General features: G+C 56.7%; 1 protein-coding gene across 4 annotated transcripts in view; it reads right to left on the minus strand.

The window, feature by feature from the left end:
• Positions 1-23,327, minus strand: part of HTR4 (5-hydroxytryptamine receptor 4) — a 126,042-nt gene extending 102,715 nt beyond the window's left edge. For all 4 annotated transcript variants that reach the window (XR_012766098.1, XR_012766099.1, XM_075442220.1 and 1 more), the window contains exon 1: positions 23,240-23,327. The gene's annotated coding sequence lies outside the window, so the exon portion shown is untranslated. The remainder of the gene's footprint in view (positions 1-23,239) is intronic.
• Between the last annotated feature and the right edge of the window lie 420 nt (positions 23,328-23,747).

Genomic DNA, 23,747 nt, shown 5'->3' on the forward strand with positions numbered 1-23,747 from the left:
CACACGGACAGGCTTATCACAATATATCTCTCCTGCGGGTCTCCTGCACCCTCAGAAAAGTAATTTGTGCATTCGGTGCCTGTTTCAGCTTCCATCTTTTTTATCCATTTGAATCAACACCTGTTAGGGATGGGACAGTGTTTAACGCAGCCTTGGGACACCAGAAACCAACCAGGCCAGGCAGCAAACCCATCAGGCCTGAGAAGGGCTCTTAGGGCAACCTGCAAGCCCTCCATGAAAGTGGCCCAGGCAGGGACCTTAGTCCTGGAGTCCCCACAGCAGCTACCGCTCGTTAATCAGGTCACGCTGCTCGTGTGGAGCAGCACGGAGGGCGCCGATTCTGGCCTCTGGGTTTCTGCTATGGGGACAGTTGCCAAGGGGGTCTCCACGCCGAGGCCGTGGGGCACCTCAGCCGGCCCACACCATGCTGGGCGCAGAGAAGGGGAGGGCGGATCCGAGTGCTGCTCGCCCCCAGAAGTGGTCAGGCAGCAGACACAAATCCTTCCCACACTTGGCTCTGCCTTGAAACTTGGCAGTGGCTGACCCGAATTTTCTTCCCAGCTCCTGTCCGGGTCCTGCACAGACCACGTTCCCTTCTCACGGCTCGTGGCGTAGGAGGTGCAGGTCACGAAAGCTGCCTCCGCCTGTGAGATGCCGCAGGGCCGGCACGGCGGTGTCACCAGGGCAGGGGCTGGAGCCCCGCGAGCCGCCGGTGCGGAGGGTGCTGGGCTGGGAGGAGAGCCGCTGCCTGGCGCTGTGGCTGCTGCCCAGGAGCCGAGCCGCGCATCCCTCTGCAAGCCCAGAGGTGCTGGGATGAGGCCCTTTGTGCTCAGTAAAAAACGGTTTTTGCTTTTCCCTTTGGAGAAGAGCTTCCTCCCCGGAGGCAGCCCCTGTCATCGTGGAGATAACTCATCCCCCTGGTTCTGCGAGCCGGTCTGCAGACAGGCATCTGCGGAGCACGACCTGGCCTCTGAAGCGACTGCGTTGTTAGCGCCGCTCGTCGCACCTCCAGCCAGCTTAAACACAGGGCTGAAACAAGCGTTACTGTGAAGTGAATTTGAAAAACCCATTTCCTTGTTTTGTATAATGTACGAGACGGGACAGTTGTGCATCGGTCTGCAAGGAGAAGCGTTGCTTACAGCACGCAAAGCCCAGCGACGTCAGTGCAGGAGAAGCATCTCACGTGCTGCGCTGTGAACTTCCCTGGGTGCACGCTGAGCTGCCCCGGGCGCAGGCTGAGCTGCCCTGAGCATGCTCTGGTTGCTCCAAGACGTACATCTTGGCATGGCCCGGCACGGCATCGACCCCAGCTGCCCCTCCGGCTCCCCACGCCTCCCCTCACGGTGGCTTCACTGCCCACACAGCAAGGTGCAGAACACGAAACGCTGGCACGACTCCATTAGCTCTGACGATGCTTCAAGCCCATGGGTTTACACCAATCCAGTCCGGAAGCTTTTGGGAGTGCTCACCCCAGGTACGCTCGCGCTCGCACAGCCAGGCAGCTCTGGGACCACACATCTCGTGCCCGACTGCCCTGGAGCCCGCCTATGCCAGGCATCTCCACGCAACCGCTGAAATCTTATTTTCATGTGTCTGGATAAATTACCCGAGAGAAAACCACAGTGTTTAAAAGAAACGAAGAAAAGTAGGAATAGCTTCCAAGGCACGAACAACAGCAGTGCTCTCCCGAAGAGCTGCGGAGGCAGACCAGGCGCAGCTCCTCTCCAGCCTGCCCACCCCAGCCCACCCGGCTCATTACGAAGTTTTCTGGTCTAGGTGGGAAGAAGGGATTATAATTATACCCTCTCCCATCGCCAGCACCACACAAAGAGTAACGACAATCATAAAGATGGTTTTAAACCAACTTCGGGATTACAGACAGGAACTTCTCCAAGTGAAGGAAGTCAACAGTCCTGCATTCACGGGGACTACGGGAAACCCAGACGCAGGCAGGCTGAAGGCCATGATGAGATCGATAAAATCAAGCTAGTAGTAGAGCGGGGATTAGAAAGCAGCTTTTCCCTACTCTGAGCCTGCGTAACGTCTGCAGACAGCGTCCTCTCCTGAGCACGAAACGGGACTCCGGATCGCGGAGTGCCCTCGGTCACCTGCTGGGCCTCGCTCTCTTCCGACGAGGATGACCAGCCTTGGAAAGCGGGATGCCACTCGCCTGCCCGGAGCTTCGCCCCCACTGACCCGGCGGCAGATCCTTGAAGACCGAAGGCAGCTTTTGTCCCCCAAAATCACACACTCGGAAGGCTGCACGTGGCTCTGCCACTGACCCAAGGCAGCGCAGGAACAGAACCTTTCCCTCCTGCGCCGCAGAGGCACGGCAGTAAATCTGTTAAATTGCCACCCCGCGTTAGGGCGTGGGATGCAGAACAAAGCACCGGGGCCTGCTCACACCGTACAGCCGGAATCTGTAATTCTTGGTTTGCTGTCTGATTGCCACGCCGCGGTCATAGCTTCCCTGGCTGCACCAAGCAAAGCCTTTCCAAATTCAACACCGTCTGATCAAACGGCTATAAACAAACTAAATCCCAGCACAGCTCCTGATGGCTGTAACTGTTAAAATGTTTATTCACTCTGTCAGCAAATGAACTTGTGCTTTGGAACGGTTATGGCTAATAACACTTGTCTAAGGAGCTTTTATAAGACTGTAAAATTCTGTTATTAAATCCAATTTAAATTCTATCTTCTGGACAGCAACTTCTTTTTTTTTCTGGAGGAGGATTGCTCTAGAACAACTGCACAGCAGGCTTTTAACTAAGATTTATTTCCTGTTTTAGCAAAAGTACACCCCTACACTAAGCAATGGAGTTGTATTTGTCCAAAACCAGGAGGGGAGAAAAGTATAAACCTCTTCTGACCTTTCTCGTGTTCCTTAGAAAATCTTATGGGAAGTTCTGTCCGTTACAAACGCATGCTAATGAGCTCTCGGTGGTAATGCTGTGCCGTGGTGGCAGGAAGGGCACCGCGTTTGGAAGAGACGAGATTGGATAAAAAGCCTCCAGGAGATTGCCTTCATGGACAATTCCTTCAAAGCATGGCTTATCAAATATGGTTTAGTTTTATACTTTCTAGCTAAAAAGCTTGCTGTTCTGGTTTTGTGTTCTGGTGCAGCAACACCTGAAAAGCTGGCAAAGCCTGGTGCTAAGGTACCACCCTTCGAGCGCTTGTTTACAGCAGGTGACCAGACTCCTCTCGGGGCTCACTAGCCGTTTCCCAGAGTCTAAGTTCAACGGATAGTTTTGCCTTGGGCTGTGCTATTCATTGCAAAGTCGGCAAGAAGAGCCACAGCCCCTTCCCAGCCAAGCTGGTGGCAACACTGCCATCAGCTTCCACCAGTTGGCTGGGTCCGTGCTAGAGAACAGAACACCAGACCTCACAGAAGGGTTGAACGAGGGTCAAGAAGTAGATACCCTCTGCAGAGGATCTGCCAAGTCAGCGGGAGATGGCAGTCCTCCAGCAACCCTGCTCTCACCCATCTCACAGCTCACTACTAGACACCAGTTCAAAAACTGCCACCTCTTCCCTACAATACAAAGTGAAAAAAAGAGGAGAAGGTCGTGCAAGGCTTGTTATACATTCATGACACAAGTTTACAGTCTCTCAGTGGGAAACAGCCAAAATGACCATCTGTAAAAATGACTTCCAAGCCAAGCAAGCCTTCACAGTCAGTCAAAACTAATAATTTGTCATTTGGGTCTTTTTTTCCTTCCTATTTGCCATTCCTGGGAAAACTCTTCAGGATGAGCCTTGTCATTTTCTCCAGATGGATCCAAGCAAAGACTGATTTATGCTTCTCTGGAAGCTCCTCCCATCACCTCTGTGCCTCACAGCAGCGCACGAACTGTTTGCTCTCAGCAGTCCTTTAAGATCGTTCCATACACATTTATTTATCATCACATACTTTTCTGCTTAGCGTTTATTTTGCCCTAAAATCTCTTGGCTCCAGCAATACTGCACTTTTTCAGTGGGTCCTCACTTGCCTTTTCAACAAACTATTCCTTTGACAAAAAAAAATAGAAACCTTAACTATAGAGTTGATTCTCGCACTACATCAATTAATTCTAATTCCTTCGTTAGTATTAAATATGATTTCCACCAGCACAAGAGATCCACCTAACGGTACTATGGCCATAACCTCTCCGTAAATCCACTAGAAATCTATTGCAGCTCACAGCTCTTTGAGTGCTGGTATCAGTTTATTGACCTTTCTCACAATTGTGGATGTTAACGTTGTGAATTCATCACAAAAGGTTTACGTGAATGCAAAGGGCTACACGCTCACTTTAGCACCGATATTCATCACTCTCATTCATCGGTTTCTCAGGTTGGGTTGTGACTGGTCTCTGTGCTCAGCAGCACGGAAGGGGTAAAGACAAAAGAATCCACGACTCCTAACATGCCACTCAGGAGCTTAGAACAGTTTAACAGTAACTAAGCCAGTTGCCTCATTTTTTTCAATCTCCAGAAAATAGATCGATAGTAAAGCAGTGAAGGCATGCAGGTAAACTAGACAGAATGCATAAACACTGTTCTTTCCCCAGTTACTTTTCCAGATGCATGATCCGTTCATACCAATACACGAAACTCCCGCATTTCTGGAAGATGCTCCTGAGCAGCAGCCCTCTTCAGCCACGGCAAACCGGATTAGATGCTTCAGTTTATTGCATTAGCAAAGCTGTCCTTCGCTGACTTCCAGGACGAGGAAAAGCCGCGCGTGCTGTTCTCAGCTGCATCAGGGCCATCGCTCCAGCGCAGCCTCCAGCCCCCTGCCCCCCAGACAGCGCTGCCTGCCCTGCCCACCAGCTACCTCCTGCCCGTGGTGCAGCAAACCGCACCTCCTGACCCTTCGGCACACAACGGAGCCACCTCTAAACGACCACACCGCTCATCTAGCTCGGGAAGCTCCTACGGACACAACACAATTTAAAACAACCGTGATAAAAGACAAATAAAAATAAAAAAACGGAAGAGCATATGGTCTACAGCAGAAGCCAGGCAGGGACAGGGAAGGTCACGCTGTCTGCAGTCTGCTGTTAAAGTGGATTTATAACTGATTGGCTCTTCTGTAACAAACCTGCCTGCCCACCTGACCTCCCCGAGATCTTTGCTAGCATCCCTACTGATGCACGAAAGCATTTTTGTAGGATTTGTTAAAACTTCCTATCCTGGGTCATCAAGGTTACCACGCCACTTGCAGGGCAGCTTCTTACGGGTAGGGCTTTTGCACGTGACTAAGCGCCGCACGGACGCTGAATTTACTGACATCAGGATCTGTGCATGTGTCTCCCTGAGATTTCGGACCTTAGCCCGCATGCCTCCTACCCTTGGCCTTGGAGATCCCAGATACATCGGCACCACCTGATCTAGCTTCCCCAAGCCAGTTTCATTTCTGCACCCTTCATGGACGCACATGTGGCTCTCGGTCACGCACAAAACCCGTACAGGTAACAAGCTTCAGGCAATTACTGCTCCAGTCTTTACACGGGGACCATGAGACGCAGACCCACAAAGCATTCGTACGCAGCCGGGTTGCCCAGCAATATGGCGACACGGCTGTTTTACAGCTGCAGACCAAAGGTTCTCAACGGCATGAACGGTCTGCGCTTCGGCGTCCCGGGGTGTCGGGTTTTTAACCCATTTACGTCTTTTTTCATACAGTTCCCTCTGCTGCTCCAACTACCAGAACATCAACTGTTGATGTGGTGGAGGGTTAGGAACGTGCCTGGGGAATAACGCCCTTCTCAGGAGGGGCCGCCTGGACCTGCCACACAGCTCAGAATGAAGATCAAGCTCTGGCCAAGACACCGCTGTTAAACAGCCACCAGTGATAAGAGAACAGCTAATCAGAACACCTCCCTATCTGCATTTCCGTAACAAAGGTACTGCATTTCTGTGACAAAGGTAGTCTTCTTTTGGAAGGGTTTTACCCAGCTTCGACAGCAGCAGCTCCTGACCGCCAGCGCACAGTCCTACAGCCCGGAGCACTCCGCCAGCCCGGCCAAGCAGCCAGGAGAAGGGAGGTCAGCAGCGTACACGCTCCAGAGATGGAGGCTGAGGCAGAGCTGGGAGGATAAACCAGAGCTGCTTAACTCCAAATTTCATATTTCATTCAGAAAAAACAACTCTTCCTCCCCCCTTGGGAACAAGAGCCTAGCCTTCTTCACGTTTAAAGGCAAATCTCAAATGAGCAAGGAAAGCGGGAAGGAGGTGAAGAAGACTCCAGTTATGAGCTGAAGCCCTGGTGGGCTGTACCCCAGGCAGTGCATCATGCTTTCGTAGCTTTTCTTTAACATTTCTGCATACCTCTGAGCCCAACAGAGAGAAGACCTTGCGAGCTGACGCTCTCCTCCGTTCAGCAGACGAGCCAGAGTTGCCTTTCTGAATTGCACGCATGGTCCCAGTTTTCCCCCAGAAGCCCTCAGGAAGCTCTCGGCACCCGCCCGCAGCCCTGCTCTGCGTGGTGCAGCCCTGTGAGTGGTGTAGCCTTCCTCCTCCTCCTCCTCCTCCTCCTGCGCTGGCTCCAGCCTGGGCTCCCGAAAGGCAGAGCTGAGGAGCGAGGGCAGTGGAGGGGAAGGAGGGCAGGCTGGAAGCCGGGAAGGGGAGAGCCCTCCGAGCCTTTCAGTTGTCCAGAGCTGGCTTAAAGCTTTCAAGCGACACAGACGTGGTCCTCCCCATCCTGTCCCTGTTTCTCGGAGGCAGGGGAAGGTGCGTAATGCCGGCCTGCACAGACCTGTGAACTGTTCGTTCCCCTGCACAGAGCATCAACAGCAAACGTCAGTGAGATCTCCGAGATCCCTTTTCTGTGGGCCAGGTTTTGCGGTCTGTGCTCACGCCAGAGAGCACTTTATTCCTGAAGCAGCGATGTTCAAGGCTCTGTTTAAAGAGGGAGATACCAGCTGATGCAGCAGACACCAGCTCACTTCACCGTCTCCATCAGTCTGCTGTCTCCCCCTGCCTCAGCCAGTCCCTCTGCTGCTTCACCTTACCCCATCCCCATTGCTAAAAACCTTCCTCACTGAAAGTAACAGACTGGGCATTCAATTTTCCTTTACCTGGCAGGAAATTCCATCAGCTCCTGCTATGAATGATCCAGAAGCAAAGTTTCAGCTCGCTTCGTGCAAGTCGCTGTCTAACGCAGGAAGGGCTGCTGCCAACTCCACGTGCTGGCTGGGAACAGCCCACGTTTTGGCACACTACCTGCGATACGTGTTCACTCGAGGAATTCATGGGCAGCGATCAGCTGTTTGCCTGCCTGCTTTTCATCACAGCTCGTCAGAAACTAGGATACAGCTGGGCAAAGGGCAGGGGAGAGAGACTCCGAGATGTGACGAGAGAACTAATCCATCCTCAGAAGAGGAAGTGATTTTGCATTTTTTTTTTCGTGCTTCTTTTACAGTAAATAAAGAATTAAGGAAGATTGCTGAAAATGTGTCCATTCAGACAGAGGCTGAATTTGCTGCTAATTTCTTCGGGATGGTGAGTGAGGAGGGAAAAGTGTTTCTACAGGGACATTACAATAAGCAGCAAGTGGTGTGAATGGTGACTACCCACAACCTTGCACCTGCACATATGTCGCTAATGATAGAAATCAGAGACGCGTTCTTATACAAGCGCCCTATTTAGTGAACATAAAAAACAAAAATTCCATCTTACAGGGAGAGAGAGAAGTGGAAAGTCATTTATCACGGCATTTCTCTTGGCTGAACAAACAGCGCCCAGGCTCTGCTCCCCAGCCCTCCCCCTGCATCAGTCTCACGCGCGATGCCGCTCCCGCAGCCCAGCCAGCGTCCCTGGGCTGCCTTGGGACATGGGCCAGCTGCGCGCGCACAGAGGGAGGGCGTCCCCAAAGCCCAGCGCAGAGAGCGGGATGCCTTCCCCAAAGCCCACCGCAGAGAGCGGGACGGCTTCCCCAAAGCCCACCGCAGAGAGCGGGACGGCGTCCCCAAAGCCCACCGCAGAGAGCGGGACGGCGTCCCCAAAGCCCACCGCAGAGAGCCGGACGGCGTCCCCAAAGCCCAGTGCAGAGAGAGGGATGCCTTCCCCAAAGCCCACCGCAGAAGGGAGCGGCACGAACGCGCGCAGCCCTCGTCGCGCACCGAGCCTGTCGTTGCTTCCCTTCTCCTCCCAGGGAGGGAAGCTGCGAGGACGCACACCTGAATAAGCACCCCGGGGGGTTTGCACGCGCGTCCCGGATGCACTCGGAGGAAGGCAGGGGAGGAAGGCAGAGGTACCTGAGCTTGCAACGCACCCTTTAAAAACGCCCCTGGCAACAGGCACAAAGTGCCTCTGTATAGGGAAGCAGGAAATGCTGAGCCGAGACAATCTCTTCCCCTGTTATCTGTTATCTTTAGTTTATTGTATTTAACCATGCTTTTGATTCAGAGGAAGACTATCTTAGTGGAAAACAGCATCAAAATCTTTTATCAGCACCGACTTAGCAGATCCAATAAAACCTCTGATTGCCATCAAGTCAGCAGACCCAGTAAGTAAACAGTTTTTCCCCCATGAGTTTTCTTTGTGATCTTGGCTTTTCCACAAAGAAAACAGGTCGCACTGAAAACAGACTTTTTCCACAGGAAGTTTCCATTTGTCACTTAAAAAAAAAAAAACACTACCAAGAAGATCTGCTAGGTCTGTCATTTAGTTGTTTCAGCACCACGTTTCTCTTCAGACAGACTGTAAAACAGATTCTTAGGCCAAGGAGAGAAAAATCAGATGGAGAGAAAGGGCTGGGAGAGACCTTGAGGAGCTGTTTAATCAGAACCAACTATATTTTAACCTGCTGCAGATGACACGCGGGGATGGAGATTCCGCGTTCTCCTTAGGGAGCAGTCGTAGGGATTATCCTAGGGTCTACCCTAAATCTTTCTTGCTGCATTTTATTGCTGCGACTTCTTCTCCCGCCCCATCAGACACTGAGATCTGTGCATTTCTCTTGTCTCCGCAGGCTCTGCCGCATCCGCGGAGCGATACCGCGGCCCCGGCCGCGCTGACGCCGACGCGGAGCCCAGCCTGCCCCAGCTCCGCTCCTCTCCCCCGCTGATTCCCGAGAGCTCTCCCTGCTTTCCCCTGCACCTTTCCTGAAGTGCAATTTCCAAACCTGAAAAGAGTGCCGAGAGAGGAAGGACTCCCTGCGGGTCACATACCCTTCACGAATGCTGCTCTGGTGTTTTCCAGCGCTAGTCGGCGGGTTTTGCTGGTTCCCTGCTCTGTGTACAGCTTTCAGGTCCCTTCTCACGCATCACCTTCCTAACCGGTCATTCTCCATCCCCTTCTCGTGCAGCCAGTGACTCCTGCCTAAGTACAGCCCATCGTCACCAGGTCCATCAGCCTTCACGGAAGATCCTTCCCCGACAGAGCTCCCCTGCGAGGAACACGGCACGAGCCCTAGAGAAAGCCTCGGGAGAGAGACCTCTGGGCTTTGCACGTGATCCATCTTCACGACCTCTCGCTCAGGAGCCGCGGGCACCCGGGTGCGATACGGCCAACCCCAGCGGCAGGATGATAGGAAGCAGAGTCTGTGCACCCAGCTGCGGACAGGAGACACGTGGGGGCATGGAAACACGTCACCCAGAGCTCTGCGCTCGTAGCAACCGCCTGCACAGTTTCACAGCTCCTGACTGGACTCCGACGGAGCGGACCACACTGCAGAGGCCACCAGCGTGCCAGCAGATGTGGCAGGTTTCTGCAGACACCGCGGGTTCCCCAGAGCGAAGCCTGCCACGTGCTAGGGAAAGCTCGGCAGAAACCATGACGCAGCGCGATCTTAAACTCTGTTTAGGAAAACCGGCTGTATTTATAATCAAGCCTGGATGCATGACTGTGGCTTCGTGTTCATTCATATGAGATGTGTGCACTCTTGGCAGTGGAAATGGCATCCTGATGTTGAGATGGGAGCCCATGATCTCATCCTCCTCACGTGGCCAAGCACATGACACCACGCTTACGCCAGCCTTGTACTCGGTCGCCAGCGCGGCGCTGGCTGGAGGACACACCATACCTGATCCAGCACATAGCCTGCCAGGACAAAAAGCCACTCCACTTAGGAGTGTGTTGACAAACTCAGCTGACGGAGAGACGGCACGCAACAACGTGGTGCTCCGTGTCCGTGACGGGGCACTCGGTGTGGTCAGCCTGACCTCGTCCTCACGCGGGAGCACCGCGTTGCCCCACGAAACCCGTTAAGACGCAGCTCCGCGTTCAGCTGATTACTGCAGAATTTGGAAGGCAGCGTTCCCCCCTCAGCGGCTCTGAGCACCGCTAAAGGCTTCTGCTGTGGCTTAGCACTGCTCGCAGGGGCCAGAGAGACGAGGAGACAAGTTTCCAAGAGGCGAGGCTCCAGGGAGTCTGGCGGTGCCTCCCCGCGAGCAACAGAGCCGCGCAGCTGACAACGAGCCCCTGCCGTCCGGTGGCCACGCGGCACAGACACCCGAACGCACTCCTTGTTTAAAGAGCGCAGAGGGCACAGGAATTAATTCAAACTCTAGCTAGGTTTTCACCGTCTAAGTAGTGCTCTTGGAGAGGGACGGCCAGAGGAGAGCTGCAGGGACGAAGACCGTTCCCCACGCAGTCTCCACACGCGATGCGGAGAATCCATCTCACTGCCATAAAAGGAGGGAGCCAGTGTTGCTCTGTGCGCAACAGCAATCCCTACAAATTCTCCGAAATTTAACTTATAAATCCTTTTTGGTGCTGCCCACCCACCTCTTATTTCCTCACTTAATGGGAAGAATAAAGTCTCCTTGAGCAGCGGGTTCCTCCGTGAGCTCCGCCAGCGTGCGGCGTGCGCCGGGCGGGGGGGACCTCCCCGGGACACGGGGGTCGGCGGGCACGTCGCGGGGGCACTCAGCTCCACCTGAAACGGGCTGGGCACGAAGTCCCCGCGGGTGACGAGCTCCTGGGGCTGGCAGGCCAGCGGCCAGGGCAGAGCTCCGCGCGCGCGGGCTGCGGCGAGGGGCACGGAGAGCTGCAGAAAGCCTCCTGCGCCCTCTCCACGAGCCGCGGCTCCCCGGGGAGACGAAGGGCACCCTCCCACCCTCCCTCCCCGCAGCCCGCCGCGACTGCCGCCGGCCCGGGACTCCGGGACCCTGGCACCAAGGGTCGGGGCTGCCGCTGCAGCCCCCCACGGGACGTCCTCTGCGGGGAGCAAGGCGGGCGGCGCAGGCGACGATGCCAGGCAGGGAAGGTCTCCCCACGCCGTCGCCGCGCCGGCTGCCGGGCGCAGGGGTGGCCGTGCTGCGCCCCGTGCCTGACGCGGCTTCTGCCGGGGCTGAGCTTCCGTGAGGGATGGTGATCGGTGCGTGCTGTGTTTGCCATTTTTCTTCGCAGACGTCTTTGGGGAGCTTCTCTTGCTGTTGTTGCTTTTAGCCAGGCTTTTTTAAGTCTCCATCACCTAAACACGTTCTCGTGTGCCAAGATCGGAGCTTTCAGTCTCTCTCAGGTCCCTATTTTTGGATCCTTGATCTCAGCTCTTGCTGCCAATTTTTTTGTGTATTTGTTTTTAAATAAACAAAAGCTGTAATAATAAATGCCCAGTGACTCAGAGTAGTGAAGGATTAGATGTTTGCTAAAGAAGAGCGATGCGGCTGTGGAAGAGAGAGGAACTGACTGGGCAATTCTGGGAATTCGCAGAGCCAAACATGCCAGAATACCTCACAGCTCATCTGTCAGGTGGTGATGCCCAGAGGGGAAGGCAGGGAGTTCTCGGGACGCGGACGAGCACGGAGGAGCCAAAGAGACGCAGTCAATCTGCTGCCACCGCCATCGTTCTTGCTAATAATAAACAACGGAGCGTGCTCGCAGACCGCAGTCCTCCTCATCTCGAAGGCGCCGTGCCGCAGGAACGCGTGCCTGCTGGGAACCCTTCATCTCGCCAAGCCGTCCCCTGGCCCTTCTGCCCGGCCCGGCGAATCCCCGCGCGGTGCTGGCCCCGGCAGCGCAGCACTGGGTTAGCGAAGCAGGACAGCAGCCCGCAGGCTGTGCCCCCTCGCCCCCCACAGCAACCAGCCACCAAGGCAGGGGCTCCAGGATCCTTCCCAGACGGCCACCGAGTGCAGCCAGAAGACGGGGAAGGTCTAGGGCTACCTTACATCAAACGCAAAATGTCCAATTACCCAATTTACCCAACAACTACAAAGTAACCTGACACACAAATTACTCCTCCCCACGCAAACATCAGCATCCCTGGCCTACAGGCTGGGCTCAGAGCGACGGCTGAACGCGTGCTCCGACACCCAACCAGCGCTGCAAACGGGAGGAACCTGCAAGCACGCTGATGCCAGCTGGGTGCCCAGCGCTGTCCTCTGGAGAAGACAACCCAAAAGCCTGTCCTGGAATGAAAAGCTCTTCCCCCAAATGGGGTTCAAGCAAAGTCAAAGGCTCTTCCTACAAGACAAAGCTGGCAGCCTCGTCCAAATCCCTGAGACTGAGCAGGGAAGCTAAACTTGGCACCGGCTGGCCCATACCGTACCCTCATCATCCACCTCACAATGCTTTCAGCACAGCTGGGCAAAAAACATGTCCAGAAACCCTCTTTTGACCAGGACATTTTCCCTGAGATAATTTAGGAAGTGTGAGAGATGCTAAGAGAGCTGCTGTGAGTTCAGGAGGAACAGCTTCCCCTCTGCAGACCATGCTGAGGACCTCCTCTGCTACGTCCCGGCTCTTACTCGTCCCTCCAGGAGGTTCAAGAGCTTTCTGCACATCCAAACACAGCCCATGCTCTGCACAACCTCCACCCCACCTTTTAATTTTTGCCTTTTCCTAGAATTATGCAGCAACATCTGCACTTGTTCCAGAAACCCCAGCAAACCAGGGCTCCTTTACCTTCTGCCTTCAGTACTTCAGCTCAGGAAGAACTAACTAAGGGTGACCCAGAGAAATCCAGACCCATGTCTTCACTGCCATGAATCTGCCTCTGGGGGGAACGGACGGACCCTCCGGGACACCCGCTGTTATTATGGTCATAGCCGTGTACCATTATCACTGGGGGCTTCCTCCCTCAGAACAGATGTGAGCACACTGAGCACGGACACTGAAGAGCAAGGCTGGTGTGCACAGAAGGTGAGAGGAGAGGAGATCCAGCAGCGCGACAGCATCATCACGGTGAGGCAAGATCTGCGGATGTGGCTGTAAATAGCTGGTGTTCGATAAAGGCCCGAGCTGGATCGCTGGACACGGCGAAACAGAACGATAAAACGATGAAGCACTGCAAAGCTGGGATTTGGGATCCAGCCCTGACCAGACCTGCAGACACCTGAGATTTGTTCGTCACCTCTGCAGTTTATAAACCAGGCTGAAAACTTCCCGAGATGCGTCTTCCGGCAAAAGTGTCACGGCACAGCCCGAGGGCTGGCGTCAGAGCTGAAATCCAACTTCTCTGCCAAATGCTGTTTTCCTTCATTTACTATCCCGAAGTGTAATAACCCAAATCAAAATCCACATGCACCACCTTTGCCTCTTCTATCTAATCTTTTTCGATATTAACAGTCTCCATCTCCTGGCACCGCGGTGCAGCATTTGCTCTTTCACCAGCACTTCCCTGCCAATATTTGCTATCAGTCAGAGCTATCTCGTTTACCACCTTTCCCAGTAATTGTGATGTCCGTCATTCTGGTGAAGTACGAATGACACGACGGAGCACACTGGAGCCTTCCCTGCCTTATCTCCTTAGCCCAAGATATTTCCTCTCTTAAAGGTAGCTCGAGTGCCTTTTGGTCCCCGCGACCTTGTCAGCTTTAAAGCACAACCCAGACAACGTCCTGGCTGAGCAGCGCAAACCCTGCGGTGGCAGCCCCGGACGTGGGGTCACCGTGCACGTGGGTGCAGCCCGTGAGAGGGGCCAGCAGCGAACCTGTGCCGCTGAGAAGCGGCTGCCACGTCCCCACGTGCGCGGGACGGCAGAGGTAGCAGCGCAGGGTCCGTCCCCAGATTCCCCCTGAGCAAATACACGCTCCCAAACACCTCTCTGGACGCAGGAGAAAGGACACGAGCTTTGTCCCCTCCGACCGAGCAGCTCCCGCACCCCACCACCTCGGTCCCCCTGCCCGGCCGTGACACCTCCCCAGCATCGCTGCCTCCTCGCCCGGCGGCAGCCCTAGCTTCGCGTTTCTGCTGCCCCATTCACGGACCAGTGGGAGGCAGGAACCAGCAGTGTCACCTCCTTCCCACGAGTTCTGCCGAAATAATGACTTATTTCAAAAGCCATGAGAAAAGCCCTGGTCCAGACCGTGGCAGCGGATGATCAAGGGGACGGCGTGAGCTGCCATTCCCTGCTCCACCGACACCACGTTCATCCCAGTGCCCACCACGCTCCTCACTGGGAGAGTCCCCCAGCATCGCCAGCTCGAGGGGATGGTGGGCGGCATCCCCAGCAGCGCGGGCCGGGGTATGGGGCGAGGATTGAGCCCTCGTGTGGGAAATGGGGTGGAACAAGAGCTGGTAGCTCAAGGAATAGGAAAGTCTTCAGTTAAGAGAGAGGGAAGGGGTGAAAAAGATGTTCTGACACCTGAGCATTCTTTTCTCTTTCTCTTTCCCATTCCACCGGAGCAGGGCAGGCTGCTCACACGTTCTGCAGCTGGGTTTGACCCCAGAAAGCAGGACCGCAGGATTCAAGCTGCCAGCTAGCACTAATCCTTTCCAAATACAAACGCCTTCAGTCAGGTCGTCATTTTTTTGACAGTTCTACCTTCACAATTTCAGCTCTTACACTGGAAAAACTCCCTGCCCCAAATCCTTCTTTTTAAAAAAGCAGTTAATTTGAAGAAGCTAGACCTAAATACAGCCCTAATTCCCTTTGATCTCTCCCATGTAATTCATTGGAAGCACAATTTGCTGAGTAGGAGATTTTTTTCACACAACGTATATTTACCAACCGGCTTTTATACACCAAATAATGACACTGTGGCAAATTTAATGGCAGTTTATTGGCATCCCATTGTCCTGGCATTTTAATGTAAAACATCACTGTGGGCCCCCTACTGTGATAATTCTGGAATAAAAACTTTAAAGTCACTGTTGAAGAAGCTAACAACCATTCCAGGCAAAACCAACCCAACTCCCAACGTCAGCATTTCTAGTGTGCCCATACAAATCAAAAGTAAAGACGTCAGGAAAGCACGAGGTTATGACCCCGAAAACACCACATGCAGGACACCGAACTGCAAAACCCCCAGTGAGCAGAGCCCGTGTTCCTCCTTGCGCTGTCCCCGTGGCGCCCGACCTCCAACCGGACCGACGATCTCGCACCCGCCGTAGGCCGGCACAGCCTGACGGAGCGCTGGGCAAGCTGACGCTCCAGGAGCCACGGGGGAAGGAGATACTCCTCACCGGGCACCTGGACGCGGACAGAAGAGGACGCAAAGAGAAACGGGCCTGGTACACGCTCAGCACTGAGGAAGGACGTTCCAGCAGCTGCCCAGGGAAGGGCCCTGGGAGACTGAGGACACAGGAGGGTCTCAGGGGTCAGTGACGAGCTTTAGTTACGGAAACACAGAACCGGAGTCTCTGCTCTGCCCTAGGCATCCCTGGCTGTTAGGGGCAAATGGCTTCGCTTGGTTTCCTCCTCAGCACTACACCCTGCCCCTGTTTCAGGGGATTGCTGCAAGTATTGAGGGGAATTTCGTCACGGCTCTGTGATGCCGACGGGTACGAGAAGGGAGAGAGACGGGGACAAGAAAGGAGAGAGCCAAAGCTCAGCGCTGCCTGCCCAACATGCGAGGCAGTAATCTACCTCGCACACAGGTCTCCACTGATACCTGCTCTCGCTCTGCCCTGACTCCGCGACAGACTGTCACCCACAGCTCTCACAAGGAGCCCACCTTTCTCCATTCTCTCAGCAGTTACTTCCTTCTGTGGCAGTGGTTACTCAACGGATCAGGGAAATCCGGGATGGAACGCGCAGAAGAAAGGAAATTCCCTTCTTCCTCCGTATCCTACTCTCCTGGTTATTTTTTAATCATCATGGTGCAAGTAATGCTTACTTTATTTCATTAAATGCAAACAGAAGTGCAGATAGGGCTGGTTGTTCTCGTTCATGAGTTACAATAGCAGGGATCTGATCAATAAGATAATGCAGCCAAGCAGAGCACACAGAAAATCATGCACTCATAAAAGGCATCTTTGCAATTAGTTTTTAATCAGCTCCTGTGACTTTCTCCTGGCCAGCAAGGCTCTTAAACCCATACGAGCACGGCGATGCTTCCTGCGCACTTCTCTGACTTGCCCCTACGGTAAAAGACAGGGCGGATTATTTAGCCTGGCTCCGACGGAAAGACTTTCGAAGCTGCAGATGCTGAATTACCCGTGTCTCTGAGGGCAGGTCCACGTAAAACATGACCTGAAAGTCGGATTCAGGAGCATGGATAGCTCCAGAACAGAAAGTGGATGAAGGCAAAGAGGAGGAGGGAAAGGGAACTTCATCTTCTACCATCAGCAACTGGCTCTCACACGCCTGCACAGCGGGTCTGTCTGCCCCAGGGACTGTTCTGCTTTCACCAAATTCTCACTCACCCTCCTCGGAGCAAGAGCAGAGGGGTGATGTCCAGACCCACAGCACCACATATCACAAGCGAACCCAGCCCATGAGAGTCTCTAGTACTTTACAAGTGTCCCACAGCGTGTTGACTGTACTTTCCCTTCTCAAAAAAAAAAAAAAAAAAAAACAAAAACCAAAACAACCCGACCCTTTCTTTTTCTAGAAATCTCCTAAAATTACGAAAGGCACTACAAGCCCATCTTCTGCCCATAAAACGGGCCCTCGCTCCTCAAGGCGCCCCGCTATCGCGATCGGATGCGCTCGGAAAGCGAGACGGCGCAGCACCCCAGGTCCGCTCTCCAGCGGTGAGCCCGACTCTCCTCCCTGCCGCACACTCCCCGCCTGCCGCTGCACCAGCCAGAAGCCGACCGGGTGCCTTCTGACGGAACACAGCTCCCAGGAACCGCCCGGAGTGTCCCCCAGGAAGCAAAGCAGGGGTCAAACCACTGCCTGGAATCGCTGCCTTTCATTCCGTCCTCCCAGACACCGTTACCTGGGCTGTGGGGAAGTCGTCGCAGTCAAGCGGGGATTTAAACAGGGTTTGGGGTTTTTTTTTGTCTGCTATTATTATTAAAGAAAACAACTGGCTTATTTCTTTTTTATTATTCCCCATCTGATATTTTGGAATTAATCATGAAGACATTTCCTTAGCTACGGTTTTCTGTTGTTTGCGTCTTGTAGGTAGGAGAGCAGACAAGACCATCGGAGAAGTCCTCTTCTGGCTTTAAAAATCCACAGATTAAACTAGCGATATTATCATCAGCTTCAGGGCGGGCAAGGTTTTCAGCTCTGGAATCCATTTGCCCACAGACGAGCCCCCCCCCCGCTGCCACCAACGGGTGCGGTGCCACAGCAACGCAGCGTTCACCGCCTGCGCCGCCGACACGCCAGACCACGGGGCTGGGGCTCCGCAGAACACGCGTCTGCGCCCGGTCCTGCGGCTAGTCACCGACACGGAGTTAGAGGAGTCCCCCTTCCTCTCAGCATATTTTCTAAAAGCATGAAATAGCGGCTTTGCTGTCTTCAGTAAAGCGTACAGGGTAAAAAAAAACCGCACTGCGCTAAGACCGAGGCATTAGAATGACTATTTCTGCTCCTTCCCTACCTGGCCAGCACTTTTTCTCACCTGGAAGCCCGGTGGTAGCGACGGCAGACGGGACTTCTCGCCAGGGAGAAGGGCGATCTGGGGAACAGCCCCTACGCTGGAGTTCAATCTAACGCTCTCTTTTCCTGCTACGACTCTACCCTTTGAGCCCAGCAAAGCAGTTACGCTGGACGTAGCATTCTGTTGACTCCTAATGTTCTTGGAAGATGCTTTCTCTTCATCTTTAGCCCTCCTGCTCATTACTATTTCACCGATTCCTTTAGCCTCCCTTATCAGACACCTACATGTTCTAACTTCTAATTTATATTCATTGCTATTACCTTCCCTTATTTTTCTGCGTGTAATGTTCACCGGTTTCGGGGTTTTATTTTATTTGCTTTTTTCCTTCTCTGCTGAACGATAAAAATTTTTCTCGCTAGTTATTCCTTAGTTAGGAAAACCTGTTTTTGTAACATCCCCATGGAAGGCCCATTAAAAGGAAGCACGTTCCTCTGCTTTCACTCGTCTAAAACCGGCTGCACCCTTCAAGTCCTCTCAGGCAGACCTCTGAGCAGGGCTTTAACAGTGGCAGCTTTGACTTCGCAAATGTGCCATGGCGCACCGTAAAGGAGGCCAGCGCTTCAGCAGCTCGCCACAAACCTTCTCCTCCAACTTTTCGGGTCCATGTGAAACCAGCCTGGATCTCACCTGGCCACCCCTTCACTACGAGGGCGCAGTCGTGCACACGCGTGGTCAGCCGAGGTGCCCCGGTGGGGTCGGCACACCCCAGGACACCTTCTCGCCTGACGAGCAAGGACTCGTGCACGGAAGGGTCCATCTGTTGGACCCAGACGTTCGGCTGCGTCCTTCAAGCCCTCTCAGGGAGGCCTCCGAGGAAGGCTTTAATGGTGGCATCTGTGACCTTCCAAATGTGCAAGCAGCCACGGTACACCACAAAACAGATGGACTCATTCATTTCCATCCACCGGTCCAAATTAACCCTTCTGCACTCAAAGACAGCGCTGTGAGCTTTTCATGGATGCTGTGAGAGCAGCTGGGAGGGATCATGTCAAAGTTTACTCATTTCCAGGACTTTCAAGCACAGAGGTGGACACCTGCAGGCAGGACCAGCCACATCGTGGGTGTCCCCAGGGGCACCAGAGCCGGGCAGCAGCAAGCGTCAGACCCTCCTGCTGCGCCCCGCGCACAAAGACTGAGAGAGGAGGACACGGTTTAGGGTGACAAAGAACCCCACCAGGACCCTGCGCCTGGGTTCCCGCTGGGAGAGACGTCATGCCAACGAACGGGGGGAACTGCTGGCCCAGGCGAGAGCCGACCGTGCCTCACCCCCCCTTCAGCATACGGCATCAAATCTGTCTCCATGGGAACTATGGTAAGGGCAGAACTGGTCTGTGCCGTCTCAAAATGAAAGGCGGGGGGTAAGTCGAAGAAAATCACGAGCCTCTCAGCGACAGGATTCTGAGCCAAGGGAGCCCGCGCAGACGGCCGAGCAAGCGCCCCGCCATCACCCCGCGCCAGCCCGCTGCCGCGCTCGCTCCGTCCGGGGACGCAGCCCTGGCCCCGCTGCTCTGCCGCAGCCCACGGCAGCGCCCGCGCTTGCGGCCGTCAGCCGCGACGCCAACGCCGAGCAGCAGCCGTCGGCCGTCACCAAGGCTTCGCAGCGCGCGGCCGGGCACGGCTGCTGCCGCCAGCCCGGGACCAGACGGCGGGGACGGAGGCGGAGGGAGCCCGGGGACGCGGCCGGGAACGGGGACACTTGTGAGCGGGACCACGCAGCCCCGGGTTTCGGAGACGCTGAGCCTACGCAGAGCTCGCTGACTTTCAGCAATAGCGTGGGTGTGAGCACCGTTACGGACGGAGGCGATGGGGGCACGGTGGAGCAGGTGGGGATGAGATACACGGAAGGCAGGGCACTGAACTCCTGCCTCGGCTCTGTGATGCAGATCCAGGGATCTCGGGAGCAGAGGGCAGAACCCAGAAGAAAACGCTCTCCCCGCTCAGCTTCGCGCAGCAGGTCCAGATCCGCCCGCCGCTGCACCAGACAGAACCCAGCCACGGCTCTGCAAAACCCGGATCACCTGGGAGCAGGCAAACCCTCCTGCCCGCATCGGGGCTCGGGAAAACCCCCCCAGCACCACCAGCACACTTTTCACCGCCACCTTCCCCTCCTGGCCCGGAGTCGGGGCTCGGGTGGGTTCTCGCTGCACCCCGCAGCTCCGTGCGGCTCCCACCCCACCACCCGCCTCCACCAGTGCACCAACCGCCATCTTCCCTAATTGTTTCCCCTAATCGCATAAAATTGCCAAAGTTCTATTTGTCTTCTTCCAGAGTAATTTGCTCTCCACCATGCACTGCTGGCTGTCTCGCACTGCAACCCGCGCGTCTGCAGCCACTTCAGCGCATGAGGGTTGCGGAGGGGCCTAAATCAGATTATTTGTTCTAATAAAAATACATCTAATGGAATTACACAACAAACCACATTACAGTCAGCTGCTCTGAAAACGCCGGTTTCGGTCTCGTGTTGCCGAGAGAACCGGCGCCTGGCTGAGCCCTCCGCCCCCCGACCCACGCGCCCAGGCTCCGGCAGGAGGTCGCCCACCCTCCGCGCCAGCCGAGGCCGCGGCTGGACCACGCTGACAAACACCAGCCTTCCCAGAAAGAAGGCAGCCCTGCAACTAAACGCCCCAGGGAGAGCAGGGGACCCCAGCAAACGGAAGCGCAAGGAGGTGAGGCGTGAAGGCCAGGAAGCACGTTTCCCCTCTGCCCCACAAACTGCCCACAGCCAGGTTCTTCGCCACAACAGCCGTGCCCAGAGCCACGCCAGCGGCCGCACGGGCCCACGCAGCCGCGGCCTCGGCGCTGCAGCTGGCACGAAGCTAAGCCAGGATTTTGCCTTTCCTGCGGCTTCGTTCCTACGCAGACACAGGAGGCGGCAGCAGAAGATAACGCTGGTGTCCAGTCCTCTGGGGACCTGGAGGAGCTGCCCTGCTTTCCCACCCCAGACGTAACCCACGCGTGGTGAGAAATGACGCCACACACTTCTCTCCTACCTCAGCGCACTGATTCGAAAATAATGGGGGCTCGGTGCAGGGCAAGCGGAAAGGGTCCCCCCGCTCCTCGGCACCCTGACAGTCAGCGCTCAGTGACAAACTCCACTGCCTAGGGCAAGCGGCCGGGTTGCCAAAGAAAAGTCTACTCCATCTGATTCGGTGCACCGGTCTTCCTAGACTCGGAAATTTTCTGGAGAGGCCACCTGAGGAATGCAGCACAGGAACCGTCACACCAGAACAGAGAATGGCCTTCTCCCGCAGACGGGCTAGGGCAGCCGCAGGCGGATCGTCACCCCGCAGGCTGCCCGGGAGGGGAGGTTTCCTGACCCCTTAGCTTAGCGGTGGTCACGACCCGACACAGGAGGCTCTGCTGCCCGGGCACACCGTCACCCCAGACGTTCAGCGGCAGAATCCTTGGTGTGAACACCAACGCGCTAGATCCAGCGTGCCGACGATCAGCGCAGCTCCGCGACGACATTACTGAGATTACTTCCTTTTACTCCAGCTGGGCGTCTGCATCTGGGAACCCACCCAGGCACGGGGCAACCCCACCCCGCCTCTCCGCTCCCATACACCAGCAAGGGCTGGAAGCACAGCACTCCCCAGCTTTTCGCTCAAACCCAAACCCACAGGGAAGGTTTCCACGTTGTGCAGTGTGACAGCTGGACACACAAGGCAATGTGTTGCCCCCCCGCGCCGCCTTGGCATCCACACCGTACCCTTCACTTGCCGCTCCCGCAGCGTGGGAGACAGTAGGAAGCATGGTCGGTCCCCACAGAGGACACCGTGGTCCTCACCTCCAGGCACTCAGCTCCTTCCACTGCCCCAGCCCACTGCTGGGCCAGGATCCGGATCGCCCCCGGGCTCTGTCTCCTGCCGACTCCAGCCCAGGAGCAGCCGACTGCAGCAAGCATGAGAGACCCAAGGTGTCCTCAAAGGAGAGGTGGGGAAGTCCCATCCCCTCCTCTTCGGCATCCCTCTCACCACCCCCTGCCTGCAGCCCTCTGCCCCGTGCCAAGCCCTACCTATCTCCCTCGCATCCACCCGGCCACCCCCTCCACCGGGCCCAAACAGACAGTTCCCACCCAAAAGACGGAGACCCGCGCCGGCAGGCACCCTCACCCGGAGGAGCACCTTGCTCTCTGTCCTGCCTCAGGTGCCCCCGAGACAGGGTCGACTTGGACGAGGGGAGCGAACGCGGGAAACCAGGCGTGCCAGCTGGCTGCAGAGGACGGGGAGGAGGTGGGGAGAGCTGCAGAGGACGGGGAGGAGGTGGGGAGAGCCGCGGACGGCACTCGCAGGAACGCAGCTGGCGCGGAGGAGCTGCGTGCGCGACTCGGAGGCTGCCGGGAGGGCTTGGACGAGCCAACACGCCCGGTCCGTGCGCTCGCTCCTCTCGCTTTTCAACCAGCGTTCACAAAGTCCCGGGGAAATTACGCTCTTTGTGTCTGTCCCCAGCAGGGGACTGTTTTTAAGGAAATAAGATAAACATACCTTAGCGTGTAAGCAGCTATTACCTAAGCAAACACACAGGTCCGCTCGTGTGTTTGTTGTTCAGCGGCACTGCCGGGCAGCGCTGACGGTGCGAGGCCGGGCGAAGGCGCTTCCAGCGCGGGGAAGGCTGCTGCCCCGGTCCCCGGCACCTCGGTCCCCTCTCCCGGTGCGGAAGCCGCGGGGAGCCGGGCGCGGGGTCCCCGGGAGCGCGGTGGGCGCAGCGGCAGCTCCCGCACCGCCGCGCTCCCCGCAGAGAGCGGCACCCATCACCCACCCCTACAGTGACAAAACCCAAGCCACCTCCTAAAAAACTCCACCTCGCCTCCGCCGTCCCGAGCAGAAACAGCCAGCCGCGGGGCAGGGAAAACCGTTCTCCTTCGAGAAACTGGGGGCAACGCTCCCACTAAAAGCATTTTTTTTTATTTTTAAAAAGAAATGAAGCCACACCGAGAGCACCGGCTCCAAAGCAGGGCCCAGGCCAGACGCCCCCCGGGACCCCGCTCCCCCCTCGCTGCCCCGAAGCCGCAGAAACTTGCCCGGCTGTAACCGCTCGCCCTCGCACCCAGCCTCCACGGGGGGGTTCGCTTCGGAGCGGGGGGAGCTCCCTTCGGAGCGAGGAGAGGGGCTCGGGGGGCTGAGGGGCGGCGCGGGTGCGTCACCCCCGCACCCAGCTCGTCCCTGCCGCACCGGGAGGAGAGCAGGGCTCCCGCCGAGCCCCCCCCGGCTCCGGCAGCGAGAGGAGGCGGCGGGGGGGGCTGCGCGCCCCGCACCCCGCGCCCTGGCCGTCCCAGCGCGGAGCCGCCCGCTCCCCTCGCCCCGCTCCGGGACCCCCCTTCCCCCTTCCCCACCGCCGCCTCTCTGGAGAACCCCACCCCCACCCCCTGCTCCGCAGCGCCCGGCGACCCCCACCCCGCCCGCCCAGGGCCGGCGCGAAGCCCCTCTGCCCAGCCCCCCAACCCCGCGCCGCCCCACGCGCGGACGCGGCGCGAGGCTCCCCGCCACCGGCACGCGCGGTGCCCACACCCCCCCCCCCCTCCGCCTTACCATCGCCGTGCCAGAGCCCCGCGGCTCCCCGCGCCCCGCTCCTCATCGCGGCGGCGGGGCAGCGCGGGGCCGCCCGCGCGGTCGGCGGGGCGGGGCGGGGCGGGGCGGGGCGGGGGGGCCGCGCGCTCCGCCCGCCGGGATGCGGTGCTGCCCGCCCGGCCGCGCGGCCCCGCCACGCACCGCCCCGCACTCCCCGACTCCTGTCCCGCTCCCCAACTCCTGTCCCCGCTCCCCGACTCCTGTCCCCGCTCCCCGACTCCTGTCCTGCTCCCCAATTCCTGTCCCGCTCCCCAAATCTTGTCCCCACTCCCCAGCTCCTGTCCCAGCTCCCTGACCGTGTCCCCGATCCCCAGCTCCTGTCCCGCTCCCCATCTCCTGTCCCCACTCCCCGACTCCTGTCCCCCCAGGTTTGGTCTGAGCGCTTTGGGTAGGGCCGGAGCCCCTCGGTCCTGGCAGACGCTTGCGATGCTGCGCTCTCCCGCTCTCTCCTCTCCCTCTCTCGCTCTCG

Source organism: Opisthocomus hoazin, chromosome 23, assembly GCF_030867145.1.
Source record: "Opisthocomus hoazin isolate bOpiHoa1 chromosome 23, bOpiHoa1.hap1, whole genome shotgun sequence".
Classification (NCBI taxonomy): domain Eukaryota; kingdom Metazoa; phylum Chordata; class Aves; order Opisthocomiformes; family Opisthocomidae; genus Opisthocomus; species Opisthocomus hoazin.